We start from the raw sequence: 6,434 nt of genomic DNA, 5'->3' as shown, positions 1-6,434 counted from the left end.
TTAATAAGCATAAAGTTTGAGGAACTAAAAGTTGAACAACTCAAGAAAGAATTGAGTAAGTTGGAGCTACCAACAGCAGGTAACAAAGCAGAATTGCAGAAGAGGCTAATAGATGAATTCAAGCAGCGTGATATTGACATCGGAGCTTACGAATTCGAGTATAAGAAAGAAATTGAAGTTTCTACACGTTCAGCAACAAGCAGCATGGATTTAAGCACAATGTTTGCGGCTATGATGGAAAAGATGGAAGCGAAATTGAACGAAAATTCCAGAACCATCTTAGAAATAACTCAAGTAAACAACGAGAAGCTGTTAGCTGAAGTTCAAGAAACTTCTAGAGTCAACAATGAGAAATTATTATTTGAAGTTAAGGCTGAAGTTCAAGAAACTTCTAGAGTCAACAATGAAAAATTATTAGCTGAAGTTCAAGTCAACAACGAGAAACTCCTAGCTGAAATGGAAGCGAAATTTCAAGAATCATCTAGAGTCACAGACGAGAAAATTCAGGAAATGTCTGAGGTTATTAACAGCAGAGTGGATGTCGTTGACAAAAAGGTGTCCGAATTAGAGAGCGGCCTAGAAAAACAATCCCAAGATGTTGATAATAAATTTCTCGATCTGGAAATGAAAATTAATAATCTTCAATGCCAAGACGGACCGGTGCGAATTATTTCAGAAACATCGAGTAGAATAAAGGCTCCTAGTTTTGATGGCAGCACACCATTTAATGTTTTCAAGTTCGAGTTTGATACAGTTGCCAAGAGAAATGTATGGAGTCATGAAGAAAGAGCTATAGAATTGATTTTGGCATTGAAAGCGAACGCAGCAATAGTTCTTGAGAGCGTACCAGTAAGTAAGAGAAATAGCTATGATGACATAATTGGTGCTCTACAACGTAAGTATGGTGGAGAACACATGAAAGAAATATACCGAATGGAATTGCGTGGTAGAGTACAAAAACCTAATGAGACGCTACAAGACTTTGCGGCAGAAATTGAACGTCTGATGCAGCTTACATATCCAGACGAAAACCATCCGTTATTGGACCATTTCAAGATTGAGGCATTAGTGAATGCGCTTCGTGACCCTGATGTAAAACATGCGGTTTATGCCACACGGAAGTCAACATTTGCGGAAACCGTTTCATTCGCGTTGGCACAAGAAACAGCAAAATTAATGTCTAAGCCGCAAATATGCAAGGTACGAAATATCGAGGTTATAGCTGAAAATGAGAGAAATATAGTCAGTGAAATAAAAGAGGCAGTTTTAGAGGCTTTAAATGAGAGGCAAGGTAAAGCTAAAATCAAATGCTATAACTGCGGAAAAACTGGTCATATTCAGCGAAACTGCAAAGCATCGAGAAAACGAGCCAGATCTGTTTCACCAAGAAACGAGCACCAGGCGAGCACCAATCGTAGTTCATCACAAGAGTCACATTTAAACTAAAACGAGCTAGCGCTATGGGGCATGAACTAGCTCCCACATCTGAGGGCCCCACAATCTCCATATCCGTAATTCAGCAGAAAAATAGCAACCTTACTGCTTGTGGGTACATAAACGGTCAGAAGCACGTTTTTACTATAGACACTGGGGCATCACAGTCTATCGTCAAGCCCGATTTAGTCAAAAACACAATTGAACCCTTACGTGGCGTAAGTCTGCGCACAGCTACTGGGGAGCCAGCCACTGTCTATGGTAAAGTAAATGTGAAAGTAACCATTGCCAATGTTAGCGTCAATCATGTATTTATTGTTGCCGATATTGTGGACGAAGTAATCATTGGTGCTCATTTCATGATTAGTCATGGCATTATTTTGGATATGAGACAAAAGGTTATGATTAGGCGAAATGTGGAAATACCCCTTGACGTGGGATATGAAAATAGGACTCAAGTAAGAAAGCTAGTTACCGTCGAGCATCTGAGACTACCACCACAGTCAGAAACTTTAGTATGGGCCTGTATGGAGGGAGATTGTGAGGACAACAGTTTGTGGGTGGTAGAACCAGCAGAAATAAAAAGTGATCTTATAACAGCAAAAGCCCTCGTTAAATCCTGCAACAACAAAATAGTTCCTGTAAGAGTGCTTAACCTGTCCAGCTCTGAGAAAGTCGTTAAGCCAAATTCCGAAATAGGTCGATGAACTTCAGCAGAGGCAGTAATCAATTGCGAGAAAAACTCGGAACATGCCAATAAATCCACGAAGGAACACGAGCTACTAGCGGAATATGTGGGGAAATAGGTAGGAGGATTAGCGCCGCCCGATAGAAATAAGGCCAAACAGCTTCTGAAGAAACATACCTCGGTCTTCGCCTTAAAAAGTCAAAGCCAAGGTAGAACGGCAATTGTAAAGCATCAAATAAATACTGGCGAAGCGAGGCCCATAAAGCAGGCGCCCAGAAGTATTCCTCTAGCAAAACGAAGTGAGGTGAAGGAGTTGGTTAACGAAATGGAGAAGGATGGAGTAATCGAACCATCTTCAAGTCCTTGGAGCTCGCCTGTTGTGTTAGTTAAAAAGAAAGATGGCAGCACTAGGTTTTGCGTCGATTATAGAAGCTGAACGACGTTACCAAAAAAGACAGCTACCCGCTACCAAGAATTGACGACACCCTGGACACATTAGCTGGAACAAAATGGTTCTCCACATTGGACTTGCAAAGTGGTTATTGGCAGGTAGAGATTGCAGAAAAAGACAAAGAGATAACTGCGTTTAGTGCCAGTGATGGATTATGGCAGTTTAATGTGATGCCCTTTGGACTCTGCAATGCTCCAGCCACATTCTAGCGTTTAATGGAACATGTGTTGAAAGGACTTCACTGGAAGACATGCTTGGTGTACCTCGATGACATAATTGTCATGGGGAAGTCTTTCGATGAACACTTGAAAAACCTTGAAGAAGTCCTTAAACGAATAGCAGCGGCTGGACTAAAACTTAGCGTAAAGAAATGTGCATTGTTCCAGAAAGAAATTAAGTATCGAAATTAAGTATCGCGTAACAGCAGACGGCATATCAACAGATGAGGATAAAATACGAGCCGTAAAGGACTGGCCTCGTCCGAGAAATCTTCACGAATTGCGCAGTTTTCTAGGCCTTTGCACGTACTACCGACGATTTGTACCGAATTTTGCCAGTGTTGCCGCATGCCTACATGAGCTAACGCAGAAGTCGCGAGCGTTCCTGTGAAGTGAATCTTAAGAACAGGCATTCCTTCAGTTAAAGGAATTGTTGTGTACAACACCAATTTTGGCATATCCCATCCCAGGGGCGAAGTTTGTGCTAGACAGCGATGCGAGTGGATACGGAATATGCCGTGTGCTTTCGCAGGTGATCAACGGGACGGAAAAGGTCATAGGCTACTACAACCGAATACTTTCCAAGCCTGAGAGAAATTACTGCGTAACGCGACGTGAACTCCTGGCAGTATTAGAGTGTGTGAAGCATTTCCACAAGTATTTGTATGGTCAGCACTTCCAACTGAGAACCGATCATTCTGCCCTAAGGTGGTTGTTGCAATTTAAACATACTATGACTTTAGCATCGAACACCGGAAGGGTTTGAAACACGGCAACGCGGACGCTCTCTCAAGACGGCCTTGCATATAGAGTCCAGTGCAGATTGGTCTGTATCGCAGATGACCCCATACTATCAAAAATAATATCGGCAGAAGAAGGCAGAAGGCCAGACCGCAATGAAATATCGGACGAAAGTCTACTGATAAAATCATGTAGGGCCCAATGGAATAGTCTACAATTGTTAAATGGCTGCTTATACCGCATATGGGAAAGTGCTGACCGTAAAACAGTGACAAATCTAATTGTTGTGCCATCCTCTAAAATAAACGAAGTAATGAAAGAGTTTGATGACGGTACCAGTGGTTGTGACAAAAACCTTAGAAAAGCTAAAACAACGTTTTTATTGGGTGGGTTGTCAGCAAGCAAGGGCCCAGTAAGAAGTCGTGGAAAACTTCAGCAGTATAACTCAGGTGCGCCATTCGAGCGGATTGCGATGGATGTAGCAGGCCCTTTCCCTGTCAGTGATGCAGGAAACCGTTACGTTCTAGTGGTTATGGATTATTTCTGCAAATGGCCAGAGGTATATGCAATACCCAATTAGGAAGCTAAAACGGTTATAAGCGTATTTGTGAACAACCGGGTGTGTCGCTATGGTGTTCCACTGGAGTTGCACTCGGATCAGGGTAGAAATTTTGAATCCGCCGTATTCAAGGAAATGTGCGATTTATACGGAATAAGAAAAACCAGAGCAACGCCACTGCATCCTCAATCTGATGGCATGGTCGAAAGATTCAATCGCACCCTGGAGGAATATTTAAGAAAAGTGGTCAGTGCACACCAGAAGGACTGGGATGAACACATACCAAAATTTCTATTGGCATACAGGTCAGCTGTGAAGTTTTCATGAAATCGGCATAGTGGTTCCGGAGATATGGCATTAGGCAAAAGTTTTGCAGCAAGCCTCAATTTTTCTAACACACCTCCTTAACGGCTGGGCCGATTTCGATGAAATTAGTTGTGTGTATTTGAGTGGGTCCCTGGATGGTTTAGATTCACAATTGACCAATATAGGAACAATGGGCATGGCACCTCCCATACAAAGTAAAAATTTATTATTGCATATGTGGAGTACTATTATACTGGGAGTCTTTAAACTTTGTGTGAGCTATGGCAGAACAACGTTTGCCGGGACAGCTAGTATTTTTATACAAATTGTATCACAAAACTATTTTTCTTTCGTATTTTTAGTAGAAATTTTGTTGATCATATATATATAAGTTGTAAAAGTCAAGTAAAAATATATATTTTGCCAATTGATAACTAACATTATGTAAATGGGAAAACCCCCAAAAAATTGCAACAATATTAATTTTGGTTTAGTCATTGTCACATTTTTATTTTGGATCAGAACTATTAGATCATCAAAAGTTAACATTGAGTTTTTTGTTAATTTTATTATTTTGTGGTAAAAGAATACCTTATAGTTAGTGAATGTTCTGCTTAACAAATACTGTCTAAACATTTGGTTAGCATCGGAAATTAGAAATAATAAAAAATTAACTCTTTTTTCCGCAAAAATATTAGTTTAAATAAAATACAATTTGATTTTTTAAAATTTTAATCAATTATTTCACGCATAAATCTCTAATTGTCAAAAGACTGTGTGTTTTTACAACTAACAACAGAAATAATTGATTTAATTCACTACAAGCAATTCTCAAAATGAAATGGTCATTATACAACATCCCAGCAGTCCGCAGGTTATTACAATTTAAAACACATCCAAATATATACTATTATGTCAATAGGAAAACATAAAATAAAATTGGTTAAGAGCATACAACTGCATCCGATTCAGATGAGTTCTATTGCTATTCCATTGTAAAATGAAATACATATTAGAATTAAAGAACAAGACAAAATCAAACAAAATGTTGTCATCGTACTTGCATCTGAATTGGATGGCTAAGTAATGTAGTATCATATTGTTAATATAGTTTTGTTGTTTGTTTTGGTTCAGCCGTTGTCCCGTTATTTATTTTTTGGTGTTTCTTTGTTTTTTCTCTCCTTTCAAAGAAAAATTTCATATTGTAAAGTGTTTTTGAAAGTACAAGTTTTTTAACCGTGATTGTGGCATTAAAAATAAATAATTAAATAAAATAAAAAAGTATAAATTAAAAATAGTAAGTTTTGGTGTGTGTTTTTTATATTAAAAGAAATGTTCGGCTTCAGAAAGAGAAATTTAATATGATTAAATGTCAGTGGAGTTAGACCCATCCGACCTTCGCTTACATTGTCGGTAGAGTTGGACCCATATGACGGCCTAGGCCATCGCTGTGTAAATGTAAGTGGAAAATATAAAACTGCGTTTTATATTTTTACACTTCTAATATAGTCTGATGTTTGATTATTTTTTAAACAAGGTGGCGCAAAAGTAAACTTCCGATGTTTTTTGGCTGTAATTAAAAAAAAATTAAAAACTTTGATTCTTCTTGTGGATTATTTTTATTTGGTCTTTTAATTTTTTTTACATCAAGTCGAGAATATGATGTCATGTAAATGGCCGCCGCCACAGTTGATTGTCATTTGAGCCTTTTTTATGGCTTTTTCCATCACTTTGGCCAAAACTTTCGGCGATAGGTCCTCACATTCTTGACGGATATTGTCTTTAAGAGCTGCAAGAGTCTGAGGCTTGTTGACATAAACCCGCGACTTCAAAAAGCCCCACAAAAAGAAGTCTGGAGCGGTCAAATCAGGCGATCTTGCTGGCCAGTGTTAATCGCAAAAACGGGAGATTAGGCACCCGGGAAATGCATCCCTCAGCATATCGGTTGTGGCACGTGCAGTTGCACCACCCTGTTGGAACCACATGTTTTCCAATCCCAATTAATCAAGTTGCGACAAAAAGAACTCGTTGATCATT

The 6,434-nt window shown here is 39.1% G+C and overlaps 1 pseudogene; it reads left to right on the top strand.

Annotated features, from left to right (window-relative positions):
- Window positions 1-1,793: 1,793 nt before the first annotated feature.
- On the top strand, window positions 1,794-2,516 carry LOC135964237 (uncharacterized; annotated as a pseudogene).
- The last annotated feature ends 3,918 nt before the right edge of the window (window positions 2,517-6,434 follow it).

This window comes from Calliphora vicina, chromosome 1 (genome assembly GCF_958450345.1).
Source record: "Calliphora vicina chromosome 1, idCalVici1.1, whole genome shotgun sequence".
Taxonomy (NCBI): domain Eukaryota; kingdom Metazoa; phylum Arthropoda; class Insecta; order Diptera; family Calliphoridae; genus Calliphora; species Calliphora vicina.
The sequence above is the reverse complement of the archived record's forward strand: the minus strand, read 5'-3'. Positions and strand labels throughout refer to the sequence as shown.